This window comes from Tursiops truncatus, chromosome 6 (genome assembly GCF_011762595.2).
Source record: "Tursiops truncatus isolate mTurTru1 chromosome 6, mTurTru1.mat.Y, whole genome shotgun sequence".
Lineage (NCBI taxonomy): Eukaryota > Metazoa > Chordata > Mammalia > Artiodactyla > Delphinidae > Tursiops > Tursiops truncatus.
The window spans coordinates 33382791-33400799 of NC_047039.1; the positions used below are offsets into that span (position 1 = coordinate 33382791).

At 41.7% G+C, this 18009-nt stretch overlaps 1 long non-coding RNA gene across 1 annotated transcript in view; it reads right to left on the reverse strand.

Moving 5' to 3' along the window:
* LOC109550741 (uncharacterized) overlaps positions 1-6512 on the reverse strand; it is a 265141-nt gene extending 258629 nt beyond the window's left edge. Inside the window, exon 1 of the long non-coding RNA XR_012332467.1 lies at positions 5751-6512. This is a non-coding gene — a long non-coding RNA (uncharacterized lncRNA). The remainder of the gene's footprint in view (positions 1-5750) is intronic.
* Positions 6513-18009: the final 11497 nt, after the last annotated feature.

Here is an 18009-nt window from a genome sequence, read left to right on the forward strand (position 1 = left end):
TCCTTTGTTAAAGTTTTACCCTAAACATTTGTTGCAGTAAAACTTCTTAGGCTTAACTGATGTCAATGCTTGATGATAATGCCTACATATAGAATATTATTTCCAACTCAAATGTATAAAAAAGCATCTTAAAGATTGAAATGGAAGACTTAGTTTACTCCAGCAATATGTGAATTTCTGACATTGGATTGCCCCCATAAGAGCCTGAGACAAGGATTCAAATGTGAAGAGTTTGATCCTGCTAAGAAAAGCCTGGGCACCAGTGTAGTGTACATACTTCAGAGTTCTCCCTCCTGGGAGTGAAGGAACTGGAGTACTTGTACACCAGTTCCCATCAATATTTGGTTGAAGTCTGTGGGTGGGGTGGGAGGACATGGGGGGAGAGGACAGTCAATTCCCCAGCCCTGCTGCTCTCCAGGTAGCAGATGACGTGGACACTGGCAGGCTCATGTCAGCCAGCACCCATGGCAGTGGTGAGGCTTCAGGGATACGAGCAGGAAGCTGCTCTAGACTGGAAGGTCTCTGCTGCTGAGCAAAGGACACTGGCCCACCTGTCCCTAGAGAACAAAGTTACAAGGGAAAAAAGAGCACTGTAAAACCTCATCCTCTCATGGAATGGCTGAAAAAAACAGGCCTCAAAAAGAAAAAAAAAAAAAAATATATATATATATATATAAGTTTTCTGTAAGGATCTTTGCTGCATAAGCTGTGAAAAGGAAAGGTGACCCTGGCTGGTCATCTGCCCCAAAGCAGCTGCTTGAGCAGCACGTCCAGCTGTGGAGGGGGAGAAAGAGGGGCTGGAGAGGTCCTTGTTCTGCCCGGGCTGGCTCTCCAGTGCCTTTAACTTGTGTCTGAAGTAGGTGTGGCCACATGAGTGATTATCCTTCTATCAGAGAATTAACCAAGCCCGAAAGACTGGGGGCCAAAAATGTTGTGTCACCTGTAAGTGAGGTCACTTCTGGGGTCTGCGTCTCAGTCATGCCTCACTGGGACAGCAGACCCTGGATGAGCAAGAGAGGACACACAGGTTGGCACTCAAGACCAGCTCCAGAACTGGCTTAAAAGGCTCTAGGTGGCAGATTTGTGGTGGCCACCTGGGGCAGGAGAAGTTTGTGCCTAATTGGCATGATGTTTTCAGTGAAATGGTCCAGAGCATCTCTCACTTTCTCTGGTAAGTAAATAGAGCAGGCATAAGCCCAAGATGATTAGCAAGAAGCAGGAAACAAAAGGGAAACACAGAGACACTCTAGGGTCTTCAAAACGAACTCTGGGAGAGGAGGGTTCCATGGAAGAATCACTATCCTCTGCCTGCTGAAGGCTCTCAGCATCCAAGAAATGCAGACGTTATCTTTGTGGGCACAATAGCAGCAGTCACCTCCCCCCATGCTGCCCGGCTCCCTTCACCCGCTGTCCACCTGCTCAGTTCTGGTCGCATCTGCAGAGCCCCTCCTACAACCAGCTTCATGATCTGGGCCATGTACAGCACCACCACCCGAACAACTGATTATTAAATATCATTCTTCAAATTGAGTCCCTTGTTTTACACACATACATTTTTTAATAAAGGAAATTTGGCCTTATTACGATAAATGAAAATGCAGTATCACTGACCACCAATGAAAACAAAACAATGCTATCAAATTCTAGCCAGATTTTCTTGCCTACCATAGGCTGTGGTCCTGAGGACCTCTCTCTCTCAGAGGCAAGTTTTACTCTTTGCTCTTTGATGAATCAAAAGGACTGAAATAGACACCTAGAAAATGTGCAGCAGAAGTAGGTCAGCACCCAGACCTGGAATTGGCAATGAAGTCCTCCCAAACCCCCAGTGAGGACATGCGGACTCTGCACTCTCCACAGGACACTGAGGAAAAAGGTTTCCAGTCTCCCCCTCCCCCAATGAGGAGAAGAGGAGAGAGCTACCAAAGAAAAGAAAGTAAAATGGAAGAGAAAGAGGGTAAAGAGAGGGACAGAGTGAACAAGACAGGATGGCGGAAAGGAAAGCACACAGTGCTCACCACCACTGATCTGAGTCCGAAGCTATAGCAAGTGTCATTCACTAGCAGGAACTTTCCTCTCATTAAAGCAAAAGGAACGTTCAACCCTATTCAGCCTTCCTGTGTGCTAATTACTGCAGGATTGACTGCAGCGGGATCCCTTCAACAAAGCCATTTGGATTCACAATTTAACCTGCAAAAAAGATTCACTCAATTAAAAACAATGCTGACCTTTGGAAGGCTTTTTTCTGGAAGAAAAGAACTGACTTTTTAATATTAATAAATCCTAATAAGTTCCATAACCACAAGGCCAATGGGTATGTGCACTTGAATATCTGATGGTGTTTATGATAAGGATGTCATACAAGCCCACGTCATGTCTTCCTGAGCCCCAAACAGAAGATGGACAGATATGCCACAGAGGGCAACTCAATGAGCGCCCCTCAGAAATGGGACTAGCTCTTGGGGACAGGGAGTGGCAAATGTTTTTTGTCCCAAGAACCCACACGAAGGACTGTGCAATGCAAGATGTTGAAGTACAGTGGGGATGGGGCTAGCAGGGTAACCAGAGTGAGCCTGAGAGTGGAGGGCTATCAAGAGCTCTTGGGATCTCTTCCCACACACATAGAGCTCTACTTGATGTACATGTAAGAAAGCACAGAACTTCCAGAGAGAAGAGATGGTTTAAACTTGTGTAAATCTGAATCTCATCTTCACCTTTGAGATAGGACTGAAAAAAGGTGGGTGATAGGCAAAAATAGAAACAAATAGATCTTGGAGATGCAAGTGGAATTAAGGGTTTCATGTTCAGTGTATCTGACCAGGCATCAGAAGGATTTGATTCTGCATCCTGCCCCTGAGGGTGGTTGCCAGTATCAATTAACCTCTGTGGATCTAAGTCTTTACTTGAAAAGGAACAATGCCCACCCTCTGTAGATTGACTTATTGTTTTCACACATTATATTCGATGCTCACAATAACTCAGTTGGCACAGATACCATAGAGATATCATTGTCCTCATTTGAGCAATAAGCCCTCCCCAAGACTTGACTGGATATGGGGGTCACCATCCCAGTTCCACTATTTGCTGGCTGTGTGACTTTGGACAGGTTAATTAACCTCCTCTGTGCCTCAGTTTCTCCATCTGTTAAGTAGGAATAAGATAGTACTTACTTCATAGGGTTGGTATAAGGATTAAATGAAGTAATATATACAAAATGCTTAGTAAAGTCCTGGCACTTAATAAAATAAGCTCTTGATAAATGTTAGTTCTTCTTGACTAAGGTGTCAAACCTGGAATTCTAATCCAGGTCTTCCAACACCAGGATAGCTCAGTGATTGAGAACATGAGCTTTAAAGTCTAAGCTCTACATTTAGTAGTTGTTATCCTCATCTTTGTTACTATTCGCTGCTTTCTACTCACTCACAAAGACACTGACAAAACAAACTGGATAGATAAGTATGCTATAAAATTCTGAGGTAATATGATATAGCTAGCCTTCAGTAGGACAACTTTTTAAATAGATCACTTAGGAATTTCCTGCTAAAGATGGAAAATTAAACACACTCATCCACTTTTACTCCCTCCTGAAATCCCATTAAAATGACACTAGAGGATTTTTTTTTTTAATTTTATAAACTCACAAGGATAAAGAAAAAGAAGAGGACACATCAGCAACTGAATTTTGGAAGCTAGGAACCAGAGGGACAAGAGTGACTGATACAAAAAATAAAGAATCCTAATGCTAATTAACACAGAGAAAACCAAGAAGCAACCCCAAAAGGCTCAGGAATTGGCAGCACCAGGCACTTCTAGACGTGAGTGTGAAGGTGAGGCTGACAACAGGATGTTGAAGACTCATACCCTGAGATGTCATCCCCTGCTCAGCCCAACTGGATGACTACTCTTCCCAACACTGGAGAAAGATGAAAGGGTTTCTTTTCTGAAAAGAACATCAGATATAGTTGAAGATAGAAGTATTGTACTGAAAAGAGGGGAATTAAATGAATATTTACATGTAGTGCCGCTCAGAGAATACATTTGGAGAGCAGTACAGCTAGCCACAAAATTAAATAAAATTTAAAATTCAGTTTCTCAAGTGCACTAGCCACATTCAAAGTGCTCCATAGACATGTTGGACAGTACAGATCCAGAACATTTCCACCACCTCAGAACGTTCTGTTGGCCAGCTCTGGTCTAGTGTGAAGATTAGATCATTTTTCTGAAGCATCTGAACAGCCCAAGGGGAAAGACTCAAAGATACCAACAAAATGGTCAAAATTTTAAAATGCCTAAAATCACTAGCCTCCAGTCATCTTATTAAACCTCCGTCTTTGAAATGACACCAAAGATCATCAGCAAGATGAAGTCTCTATCATGAAAGATAAGAGACCAAAAACAAACAGAAAAAAATAATTTGGAGAAACAGAAAGAGAGAAGTGAGAAGGGAGCTTCAAAAGAATCATCATTAATATCTTCGGAGAGTTAAGAGATGTTGCATCCATAAAACAAGAGTGGATTACCAAAACAAAGAAATAATCAAATAGATGTTGAAAAAAGGGCTTAGAAATTTTCAAATGATAGAAGAAAAAAATTCAACAGAAGGATGGAAAGATAAGGTTGAGAAAGTGTCCCAGAAAGTGCACAAAATGATAACTAAATAGAAAAGATGAAAAGAAAGATGAGTAAACTGTCTTAGTCCTTGTGCTTCCTTTACCTTTTCACTAATTAAATGCCAGGAACATGAGGCCAGGTTCCAGGGGTCCTAGCTCCCCAGCCATACAGAGAAGCTACTCATGGGCCTCTGACAATGGATGCCTGATTCTGTGTGTGTTAAATTCATGTTCCATCTTCTTCCTTTGGTGTCCTCATCTCCAATTTACCCCACCCCACATCTCGTTTCTTTGCTTAGTAGCCAAAGCCAAGGTTAGAATATCTTATTTTTCTATAAGTCAAAACAGAGAAGTGATGCTGTACACCTGAAACTAACACAACATTGTAAATCGACTATACTTCAATGATAAAAAAAAAAAACCAGGGAAGTGATTTTCAAAAAACATAGGAGTGAAAGGGAAGTCTGGGGTCTAGTTGGGGTCCTTGTGTCTAGTACAACCTCTTCCTTTCTTCAATGGTGTGAGCCCAGCCATTCTTTCTTTTCACCAGACTTCTGCTCTTGGGTGCGTCTTCACCATGCCCTTGCCCTCCACCCTCCACGGGCTACCTGGTACTGCCTCTCTGTAATCATAATTGTCACAGTGCAGCTATCAATCCTCCGAGCTTCTTAGTATAGAGAAAAGTGACCAGGAAATGTCACCGTCGATAAGTTGGGGAAAAAAATGAAAGGAAACAGATTTTAAAAGAATTAAGGAAAGGAAAAAGAAGGTTATATTAATAACATTTTTAACTTGTTATTGTACAAAATTAAAAACATACACAAAATAATAGTTTAAGGAATACCCATGTTCATGTTATCCAGATTCAACAATATCAAGCCAGAGTTAATAGTTGGTTTGAAAAAATAATAATAATGCTCACCATGTGCTGAGTATGTCCTAAGTATTATGTACAGGTATGTGATAGATTAAAAATGGTTTTGGAGTGATAAAAATACTCAAAAATCGATTGTGGTGACAGTTGCTCAACTCTGTGAATATATGAAAAACCACTGAATTGTACACTTTAAATAGGTGAATTATATGTTACGTGAATTCTATCCCAATGAAGCTGTCACCAAAGGAAAACAAAAGAAATCATACCTGAGGTCTGCTCTGCATCCAGCTGGGTGCCCGACAATGGGATCCAGTTACACCACACATTTCCCTGTTTCATGGTGTGGGGAGTGTGTTTGGACCAGGGTCATGGGGAGGGGAGCCTGCCCAGGAGACCCACAGTCAGTACCAGGCAGGCTGGGTTGTGCTGTCCCAACAGCAGACACCAGGCAGTTCCTGCTTACCCTGAGCTAAATAAACAAATAAAATTTTAAGCTAATACTAAAATTACTCAGCAGCAAACCTGTGTAACTTTTTGTGAAAAAGAATGGATGTCTCCAGAGCTAGAGCTGTTAACCCAGAGAGTGGAGTCCCGAGCCTTCTGTTCTCATGCTCTTTTTTTTGGACCTCTCAACGTTGCGGCCCCTCCCATTGAAGAGCACAGGCTCCGGAAGCGCTGGCTCAGCGGCCGTGGCTCACGCGCCTAGCTGCTCCGAGGCATGTGGGATCTTCCCGGACTGGGGCACCACTGCGCCACCAGGGAAGCCCTGTTTTCATGCTCTTTGAAGTCTACCACCAACTAAAAACATCCAATCACTCTGATATGCAGAGAGGCCTCAGGGAAAGAGAGGGCCTGGAGGCTGAGAGCAATAAAGGGAGAGAAACAGTGACTCAGCCAGTCCCCAGCCTTTGTAGCCAGCCTTTGAGGCACCAGACATGTGAGTAAAGCCATCCTGTATCCTTCAGTTCCAGTTCCAACACAGCCACACCACGTGGAGCAGCGATGAACTGTGCCCATGCCCAGATTGTGGAACCGAGCAAATAAACAGTTGATATTGTCTTAACCCACCAAGTTTTGGGGTGGTTTGGTATGTAGCAATAAATAACTGAAACAATATAATGTTATTTAGTGCTCATCGCTATCCTATGAAGTTGGGACCAATATCATTCCCACTCACAAATAAATAAACTAAGGCTTAGAGAGGTTAAACTAGTAACTTGTGCAAAGTCACCGTTTGTAAGGGAAGCCAGAATTTGATCCTAAGCAATAAGACTGCAGAACCTATGCTCTTAACTTGGAGGATTTAATACTATTAGTTGTCACCTTTAGTTTTAAACATCAGAAGTTATCTTGAACTACCTTATTTGCTATTTAGTAGAAAGCTTTTTATAATTGCAGGAAAATCAAAGGAGCAAGACCCTGAAACTAACCCTCAACTGCTGTCAGAACTCTGTGAGTGTATGTATAAGTGTGTGTGTGTGTGTGTGTGTGTGTGTGTGTGTGTGTGTGAGGTGTGTTTTCTCTTGAAACGTTGGTTTCCTTCTGTCAGATGGGCTTTCTCCAAAGGTTTAAAAGTTTTAGGCAGGTCAAAAGTGGCTGAGTTATCACAGGAAATATAGCTATAGCAGGTCTCAGTCTTATATCTTCCAACTTTGCCATCAAAGAAAACCTGAGGCTCTCTCTGGCCCCAATAAAAAGTTCTGGGAATAAATTCTAATTTGTCCATCATGGGCCAAGTGCTCACAGTTGGACCAAAAATCAGCTTAAGAGGATGAGATCTTTAAAGAGATGGAAGCTCCAATTTGCTGCTCATGGATTAAATTCTAGGATGGAGAACTTTCCAGAGGAAGGTGAGTAGTCGTGTGCTGATCTAGTCAGGCAAACAGCAGCAAAAACTATGTCAATGAGAGACATTTGGAAATTAGGGAGGGAAAGAGAAGTCAAAATTCAGAACTTCCCTCTGTAATGTAGGATATCTCATCTAAAGAAAGCATATTTTACATGAGTTCCATAGATTGAACTTGGATAAAATGCTTTGAGAAATTCTCCCTCTCATTGTATTTATAAAAGCCTTCCTAGTAATGTGGGATTAGTTAGCCAGAACCAAGCTAATATAACAAGATTGACCTCAACTATGAATGTACGGACTTCCCTTGTGGTGCAGTGGTTAAGAATCCGCCTGCCAATGCAGGGGACATGGATTTGATCCCTGGCTGGGAAGATCCCACATGCCGCGGAGCAGCTAAGCCCGTGCGCCACAACTACTGAGCCTGAGCTCTAGAGCCCATGAGCCACAACTACTGAAGCCTGTGCACCTAGAGCCCGTGATCCGCCACAAAAGAAGCCACCGCAGTGAGAAGCCCGCGCACCGCAACAAAGAGTAGCCCCTGCTCACCGCAACTAGGGAAAGCTCACGCATAGCAACAAAGACACAACGCAGCCAAAAATAAATAAATAAATAATTTTTTAAAAAAACAAACAAACTATGAATGTAACATGAAATCCCCCTTGGCAGTCAGAAGGCTCCTGGGAGAAAATGGCCCAATGCAAGGGCAAACAGGGAAAATGGCTGATTAGCCATTTAATACCCAGAATTTCCAAGCCAGAAGGCACCCCCAGAGGTCGCCTTATCTAACCCAGAGGTTTTGCCAACCGCTAATTTGTGCATATACAGCATCAGTGTGGATATATAGAAACCTCTCTAACTGCTTCCCCAACTGGAAAGTCTGGAAATAAACTTTCTCTACAACCAGCATCCTTCCTCCTGTCCCCAAAGGAGAACCTCATCTCTCTACTTTATATTATATTATCTGCAAAACCCAAAGACAAAATTTTAATCACTGACATGTGCACATAATAAACACTAAGTGGCTAGACTTGGGGTAGCACTGCTCACTCTAATAGACCATTTTGCTATTAATAAAAATCCACACATTTAACTTATCTACTTATATATTATATTCAGAGACTATCAGCTCAAGTAAATTAAAAATCTCATTCCTCTCACACACCACTCTTAAAAATCCAATGATCAAATTCTTGAGCAAGGCTGTAGTTAAATACAGATTCCTGGAAGTTTAAACAGAATCTGTTTAAAATTTATTCATGTGACCCATTGTTGATGGGCACTGAGAAGACTAAACGTGAAAGAAGCTGTCTTCTTTTAGGTAGAAAAGGTATATTTTTATCAGAGGGTGTGAAGGATGAGAAGAGTTTCCAAGTTCTCTGCAGTGCTCTGAGCTGTAGCACGCATTTCCCAAGTGACACTCCCACGTTGATCAGAACGTGGTGATTATTTGCATCTGGTACTTCTATTTGATGAGTCCTTCCTCTCTGCTCATGTTCAATCACTCTTTTCTTTTATCAAGATGTTCTCTCTCCATCTTTAACATTGCAAAATAAAATTTTGCTCTTGAAATCTAAGTGCTTTCTCCTCTAATATTGCATTAGCATTTCTTCTATGGTTTCACAGAATTCTTGTACATTATTCAACCATTTTTAACCTGCCTAAAACTCTTTTATTTATTTATTTATTTTATTTATTTATTTTTGGCTGCATTGTGTCTTTGTTGCTGCACGGGCTTTCTCTAGTTGTGGCGAGCAGGGGCTACCCTTCTGTTGCAGTGCGCAGGCTTCTCATTGAGGTGGCTTCTCTTGTTGCAGAGCACAGGCTCTAGGTGCACGGGCTTCAGTAGTTGTGGCTCGCAGGCTCCGCGGCATGTGGGATCTTCCCAGACCAGGGCTCGAACCCATGTCCCCTGCACTAGCAGGAAGATTCTTAACCACTGCGCCACCAGGGAAGTCCTAACCTGCCTAAAACTCTTAAACCTTTGATTAGTTATATAAATGAACGTCCCCAAATGCAAAAATATTCCTTAAGGAATAAATCTTCAAAAACCCATATAATTTTTATAAACACTTGAGAATACGTGATATCTGTTTAAGGATTCTTAATCTTAATTTTAAAATATTAAGCAAATGTTCAGCAATGCTTACAGTTATTTTGAATAGTCATCACCTATCTCTCATTTGTAATTTATAAATTAATAGGGGTGTTTCCGGGCTTCCCTGGTGGTGCAGTCGTTAAGAATCCGCCTGCCAATGCAGGGGACATGGATTTGATCCCTGGCCCGGGAAGATCCCACATGCCGCGGAGCAACTAAGCCCGTGTGCCACAACTACTGAGCCTGTACTCAAGAGCCCATGCTCCACAACAAGAGAAGTCACGACAATGAGAAGCCCACGCACTGCAACAAAGAGTAGCCCCCGCTTGCCTCAACTAGAGAAAGCCCATGCGCAGCAACGAAGACCCAACACAGCCAAAAATAAAAACAAATAAATAAATTTATTTTTAAAAAACGGAGTGTTTCCAAGTGATCATTGGATACATGTATGCACATTGGTTGGTGTGATTACATGAAATGGAAGTTGCCCAGCTAAATACTGGGGACTTTTTTTGTATATATGAGTTCACTGGGAACAGAAATGGTAAGTCATCCATGTGTAGGCCCTCTCACAAAGGTGAGAGAGGGGTGGAGAAAAAAAGGATAATGGATTCATGGTATTGCATGAGAGAGAATGGAGAGGTAAGAGGATGAGAGAGAGTTGGCCTCTAGGCAAGAAAAGAAAATGGAACACTAGAGGATGCTAGAAAATGCATTACTTTAGGAGCTGCCAAGTCAAACTCCTCCAGAGAGCACACTTGTAAGAGTCAAATGGAATAAGCATAAGTAGGGAAACTATAAGGTAAACTGATACAGGCAGGCTCACCCAAAGGCTTTCAAGTTCAATTTTTAAAAAATTAATGAATGCCAAACAAAACAGATTTGTGAGACAAATTCAGCCCGTGGACTGCCTGTTTGTGACTTCTGCTTTAAAGAATAGTTAATAATGTATCTTCGCTATAGTGGCAAAAAGTATAGATAGACTCAAGAGCCAGACTATTTGGATTCAAATCCTGCTCCTACCTGTGTGACCTTGGGGAAGTAACTTAACATTGGCTGGATTCCCAAGAGGGAGTGTTCAAATAAACCCAACAGAAGCTGCAAGGACTTAAAGAGTGTCATTTCCTCCATATTCTATTGGTTAAGTGCAAGTCACAGGCTAGTTTGATTCAATAAGGTGGAGAAATAGGTTCCAGCTGTCAATGGGGAATGGCTTGTGCATGCAGGGAGGGAAAGGACTGATGGTCACTATCGTGGAAATAAACCACCAAACTGTCCATCCATCTCTTTCAACAACAGGAAGATGGAATGGAAGACAAAGAAAGTTTTGTTTGACAAGAATTTCCTAAATGGACAGTTATAAATTTTCAAAAATTGTTATTATGTAAATAATATCTGTTAATTTTTTAAATTAGCAAATAGAAATGAGTAAATAAAAAATAAATTAATCACTACTGTCATCCAGAGAAAATCACTTAGTTTGGTTATGGGCAAAATTAATTGTTACCTCATTAGGAGGAATTCAGGCACAATTTTTCAGCTCTCCCCGCTTTGAATACCAACTGAATCCAGGAAATTACTCAATGTTACTCAACTTTGTTGAATGGGCAAAAAGCCAGCCCCCAGATGTCAGGACAAATATAGGGGCTTAGAGACTGAATGGGTTAGAGGAGAGGAACGAAATGAGCAGATGCCTTGCTGAAGTTGTGAGAGGGAACATCTGCTGTCCTATTTGCAGAGGTATTTGGTAATCAAGAAGACGGTGTGAATGCACAAATGGAGCGACCTGTATTGAGATTCAGAGCATGAACACTGATGTCAGTGTTTTGTAGCTAATTAGATGGAGAGTGTTACATTGTGTATCTAATCTTACAGAATGGAAGCAGAATGTTCCTCTCCATCAGGGTTTACTACCAATTTTCAAGCAGTGTGGCCTGTTCCCCTTCCTTGGACAACAGAATGAGCAAGAATAAACCAAAGTAACCAAGCCACAGTTCCTTACATTATACACCCGAAATGTTCAGGCTTCACCAGTTTTACATGACATCATAAGGTCACATTTCTTTACGATGTAAAAATGATGGGGCTTCAGGTTCCTATCCACTTGGCCCTGGAAGTCCAGTTCTTCTACCAGCTTCCTCTTCACCAGCGTTTCTGGGACCCCCATGGATTATCTCATGCATCATGATGCTGTTTTCATGGCTGACTGAAGCCTCGGCCACTGGTGAGGCTCTGGCTGCTGCTGCCAGCTCCCCTGTGGTCCCTGGACCTGCTTCTTTTCAGCTGCTACTGTTTTCTGCTGTCCCACGTGGAATTTCTCTCAGCGAATGCAGAAACCAAGCTATAATGTTTTAAAAGGGGGTTTATGGGGACTTAACAGAGAGGACTTATAACAAAAAGAAACCCAAAGCTGGACAGCAGATATGGTTCTCCACAGTTCCCTGATAGTCTCAGTTGGGGTCTCCTGTTTGCCTGATCCTTCACATGCATCAAGTGGATAGTAACAGCTTACCTTTCCCCATGAGAGGCATTCTCAGATACCTTTTCTATTTAGAGTCAAGGACATCAACATCCACAAGAGCACAAGAGAGGAGAGCTCTCCCTCCTCACCTTCCTCTAGCTCGAGACTTGTCTCCTGAGCCCCTTTTGTGCCCCCAGGTCCTGCTTCCTAACAAGGGTGGCTGACAATGGACATGCCCAGTCCCACAAGGGGGAACCTTTCTCTATACCCTACTCCTCTGGCCTTCAACAGAACAATATATTTCCAGAGAATTCGACTGAGTTTTCTATAAGACAGTTGCAAGATCCGGGTCTGGTGTGACCAAGCCCAGTGCAGTTCCTCTTCTCAGCCTTTCGTCCAGACAGAACCACCTTCTAGCCCTTGACACTCATAAGCAGGGCCTTTTTTCTTTTTTTTAATTTTTGAATTTTATTTTATTTATTTTTTTATACAGCAGGTTCTTATTAGTCATCAATTCTATACACATCAGTGTATACATGTCAATTCCAATCGCCCAATTCATCATACCACCCCCCAACCACCCCCACTGCTTTCCCCGCTTGGTGTCCATACGTTCGTTCTCTACATCTGTGTCTCAATTTCTGCCCTGCAAACCGGTTCATCTGTACCATTTTTCTAGGTTCCACATATATGCGTTAATATACGACATTTATTTTTCTCTTTCTGACTTACTTCACTCTCTATGACAGTCTCTAGATCCATCCACGTCTCAACAAACGACCCAATTTCATTCCTTTTTATGGTTGAGTAATATTCCATTGTATATATGTACCACATCTTCTTTATCCATTCGTGTCAATGGGCATTTACGTTGCTTCCATAACCTGGCTATTGTAAATAGTGCTGCAATGAACATTGGGGTGCATGTGTCTTTTTGAATTATGGTTTTCTCTGGGTATATGCCCAGTAGTGGGATTGCTGGATCATATGGTAATTCTATTTTTAGTTTTTTAAGGAACCTCCATACTGTTCTCCATAGGGGCTGTATCAATTTACATTCCCACCAACAGTGCAAGAGGGTTCCCTTTTCTCCACACCCTCTCCAGGATTTGTTTGTAGAATTTTTGATGATGGCCATTCTGACCGTTGTGAGGTGATACCTCATTGTAGTTTTGATTTGCATTTCTCTAATAATTAGTGATGTTGAGCATCTTTTCATGTGTTTGATGGCCATCTGTATGTCTTCTTTGGAAAAATGTCTATTTAGGTCTTCTGCCCGTTTTGTGATTGGGTTGTTTGTTTTTTTTAATATTGAGCTGCATGAGCTGTTTATATATTTTGGAGATTAATCCTTTATCCGTTGATTCGTTTGCAAATATTTTCTCCCATTCTGAGGGTTGTCCTTTCGTCTGGTTTATGGTTTCCTTTGCTGTGCAAAAGCTTTGAAGTTTCATTAGGTCCCATTTGTTTATTTTTTGTTTTTATTTCCATTACTCTAGGAGGTGGATCAAAAAATAATCTTGCTGTGATTTATGTCAAAGAGTGTTCTTTCTATGTTTTCCTCTAAGAGTTTTATAGTGTCCAGTCTTACATTTAGGTTTCTAATCCATTTTGAGTTTATTTTTTGTATAGTGTTAGGGAGTGTTCTAATTTCATTCTTTTACATGTAGCTGTCCAGTTTTCCCAGCACCATTTATTGAAGAGACTGTTTTTTCTCCATTGTATATCCTTGCCTCCTTTGTCATAGATTAGCTGACCATTAGCGTGGGTTTATCTCTGGGCTTTCTATCTTGTACCATTGATCTATATTTCTGTTTTTGTGCCAGTACCATTTTGTCTTGATTACTGTATCTTTGTAGTATAGTCTGAAGTCAGGGAATCTGATTCCTCCAGCTCTGTTTTTTTTCCCTCAAGACTGCTTTGGCTATTCGGGGTCTTTTGTGTCTCCATACAAATTTTTTTTTTTTTTTTTTTTTTTTGCGGTACGCGGGCCTCTCACTGCTGTGGCCTCTCCCGCTGCGGAGCACAGGCTCCGGACACGCAAGCTCAGCGGCCATGGCTCACGGGCCCAGCCGCTCCGCAGCATGTGGGGTCCTCCCTGACTGGGGCACGAACCCGTGTCCCCTGCATCAGCAGGCGGACTCCCAACCACTGCGCCACCAGGGAAGCCCTCTCCATACAAATTTTAAGATATTTTGTTCTAGCTCTGTAAAAAATGCCATTGGTAATTTGATGGGGATTGCATTGAATCTGTAGATTGCTTTGGGTAGTACAGTCATTTTCACAATATTGATTCTTCCAATCCAAGAACATGGCATATCTCTCCATCTGTTGGTATCATCTTCAATTTCTTTCATCAGTGCCTTATAGTTTCCTGCACACAGGTCTTTTGTCTCCCTAGGTAGGTTTATTCCTAGGTATTTTATTCTTTTTGTTGCAGTGGTAAATGGGAGTGTTTCCTTAATTTCTCTTTCAGATTTTTCATCATTAGTATATAGGAATGCAAGAGATTTCTGTGCAGTAATTTTGCTTCCTGCAACTTTACCAAATTCATTGATTAGCTCTGGTAGTTTTCTGGTGGCATCTTTAGGATTCTCTATGTATAGTATCATGTCATCTGCAAGCAGTGACAGTTTTACTCTTCTTTTCCAATTTGTGTTCCTTTTATTTCTTTTTCTCCTCTGATTGCCGTGGCTAGGATTTCCAAAGCTATGTTGAATAATAGTGGTGAGAGTGGACATCCTTGTCTTTTTCCTGATCTTAGAGGAAATGATAAGCAGGGCCTTTAACATTCACATACACACCTCCCAAGAGCAAGCAAGAAGTATAGAGATGCTGACATTCTCACAACACTTCCTGACACCCACCACCCAAAAAAGCAACCAAATCTGCATGACACTTTAAACATTTATGCCATCACCATTACCCAACAGACCGCTCAGCTTCAGGGTTCCAGCCTTCAAGTAAATCGCCAGTATGCACATCTTCCACAAAGACAAAGCAGGGGTTCTTGCTTTCTGACTAAAGACCCATTGTGGTGGTTTTCCCATACTATTGGGACAGACCACTTGAAAGGGACATTTAAGCCCTCATCACTTAGAGAAGGAAAATTGCGCTCTGGAAGCTTCAAATGGTACAGTCATTGTGTTCATCTCATACCCAGTCCATGGAAGGAGACAAATGGCATTTCTCACTTCCAATTTTAGAATATAAACAAATGTATTCTAACCTGACACTATGTTGACTCGGGTGCTGATCCCAGAGCAGAGGAAAGTTCCCATAAACATGATTGAGATGTACATTTTTGAAAGCGTTTTTAGACCATCCAGCTAAGAAAGGTACCTTAATGACCAGCCATCTCTCCAACATAAGGCAGCTTTGGATTTTTTACTTCCCATTCACCTGACTCAACCCCATAATTCCCTTATTGGGTTGCCACTCTCTCTTTCTCTTCTCCCCTCTCTCTTCCTTTTCTTCATCCTTGCTCTCACTTCCTCTCCTTCTTTGTTTCCAGATAGTTCTCTTTACTAACTGGACAAATATTAACTAGGCAGCCAGTGAGGTAGGGAGTCCCCCTGCTTCACCATTAATTCCTGGGTCTCACCACAAATTCCTGGCCCACAAGCTACCTGGAGGTAGCACTTAGGCTAGGACTGTGGGCATCTTAGAGGTAAGTGAATGATAAGGGGCTCATTCTTCAATACCTTTGCAGTATGTAAAACCGTAGCATATTTTTGACCCCAGGGGATAAATACTGGGAGCTCCAAAAAAAAAACCAACATCAAATTTTCCACCAACCCAGAAGAAAAATGTAAGACAATTTTTTAAAATCTGAAAATAAAACTTTTCTTACACACTATATTCATAATCTGAGATGCATATGAGGCTACTTTTGCATCTCCTCTCTGCTCTGTAAGTTTTGAACCTAGGACTGCCCAGTCAAATTTACTCAACAATCCTGATGAATACCTGAGACCTGTACTAACAAATGATACCACTTTTGAAGTTCTCAATGCTTATTTTGTGCATTCTGAAGGACAGCTTTTTTTTTTTGGCTACATTGGGTCTTCGTCGCTGCATGCGGGCTTTCTCTATTTGTGGCAAGCAGGGGCTACTCTTCATTGCAGTGCACGGGCCTCTTACTGTGGTGGCTTCTCTTGTTGCAGAGCACACGGGCTTCAGTATTTTTGGCACGTGGGCTCAGGAGTTGTGGCTCACGAGCTCTAGAGTGCAGGCTCAGGAGTTGTGGTGCACAGGCTTAGTTGTTCCACAGCATGTGGGATCTTCCCAGACCAGGGCTTGAACCCGTGTCCCCTACATTGGCAGGTGGATTCTTAACCACTGCACCACCAGGGAAGCCCAGGACAGCTTACTCTTTCTAGCTGCTTTTCCTTGATTGTTACAAATTAGGAGCAGTTACAGATAAAGAATGTGCATTAGCTTTTTTAAAAATAGACTTTATTTATTTATTTATTTGCGGTACGCGGGCCTCTCACTGTTGTGGCCTCTCCCGTTGCGGAGCACAGGCTCTGGATGCGCAGGCTCAGCGGCCATGGCTCACAGGCCCAGCCGCTCCGCGGCAGGTGGGATCGTCCCGGACTGGGGCACGAACCCGTGTTCCCTGCATCGGCAGGCGGACTCTCAACCACTGCGCCACCAGGGAAGCCCTAGGCTTTATTTTTTAGAGCAGTTTCAGGTCCAGAGAAAAATTGAGTGGAAAGTACAGAGAGTTCTCATATGCCCCCTTCACCTACACATTCACAACCTCCTCAACAATCAACATGCTGCACCAGAGTGTACATTTGTTACAATCTATAAACCTGCATTGATGCAACATCATCACCAGAAGTCCAGAGTTTACATTAGGGTTCACTCTTGGTATTGTACATTCTATAGTTTTGGACAAATGTGTAATGACATTTATCCACTCCTGTAGTATCATACAGAATAGATTCACTGTCCTAAAAATCTTCTATGCTATGTATTTTCATTTCCTTCTCCCCCTAGCCCCTGGCAATCACTGATCTTTTTACTGTCTCCACAGTTTTGCCTTCTCCAGAATGTTATATAGTTGGAATTACATAGACTATAGCCTGAAAGATAGGCTTCTTTCTCTTAGCAATATGCATCTAAGATTCCTCCATGTCTATTCATGGCTTGATAGCTCATTTCTTTTTAGTGCTGAATAATATCCCACTGTCTAGATGTGGCACAGTTTATTTATCCATTTACATACTGAAAGACACATTGGTTGCTTCCAAGTTTGGGCAGTTATGAATACACCTGCTATAAACATCCATGTGCAGATTTTTCTGTGGACATGTTTTCAACTTGTTTGGGTAAATACCAAGGAGTGCAACTACTGGGTCATACGTTAAGAATATGTATGGTTTTGTAAGAATCTGCCAAACCATCACCACCAACAAATGAGAGTTCCTGTTGCTTCATTCCTTCTTGCCAGAATTTAGTGTTGTCAGTGTTTTGAATTTTCATAATTCTAATAGGTATATAGTGGTGTCTCTTTGTTGTTTTAATTTGTAATTCCCTAATGACATATGAAGTTGAGCTTCTTTTCGTATGCTTATTTGCTATCTGTATATCTTCTTTGGTGAGGTGTCTGCTCAGATTGTTTGCCTATTTTTTGATTGGGTTGTTCCTTTACTTATTGTTGAATTGCAAGAGTTCTTCATATATTTTGGATAACAGTCTATCAAATATGTCTTTTGCAAATATTTTCTCCCATTCTGTGTTGTCTTCTCATCCTCTTCATAGTGTCATTTGCACATGTTTTTAATTTTAATGAAATCCAGTTTATCAAGTATTTCTTTCATGGATCTTGTCTCTGGTGTTGTATATAAAAAGCCATTGCCATGCACAAAGTCATCTAGATTTTCCCCGATCTCATCTGCTATGAGTTTTTTAGTTTTGCATTTTATGTTTAGATTGATAATCAATTTTGAGTTAATTTTTGCTAAGAGTGTAATTTTTGTGTCTAAATTCATATTTTTGCATGTGGATGTCCAGTTGTTCCAGCACCATTTGTTGAAAAATATTATCTCTGCTCCACTGTATTGCCTTTGCTTCTTTGTCAAAGATCAGCTCACTATATTTATGTGAGTC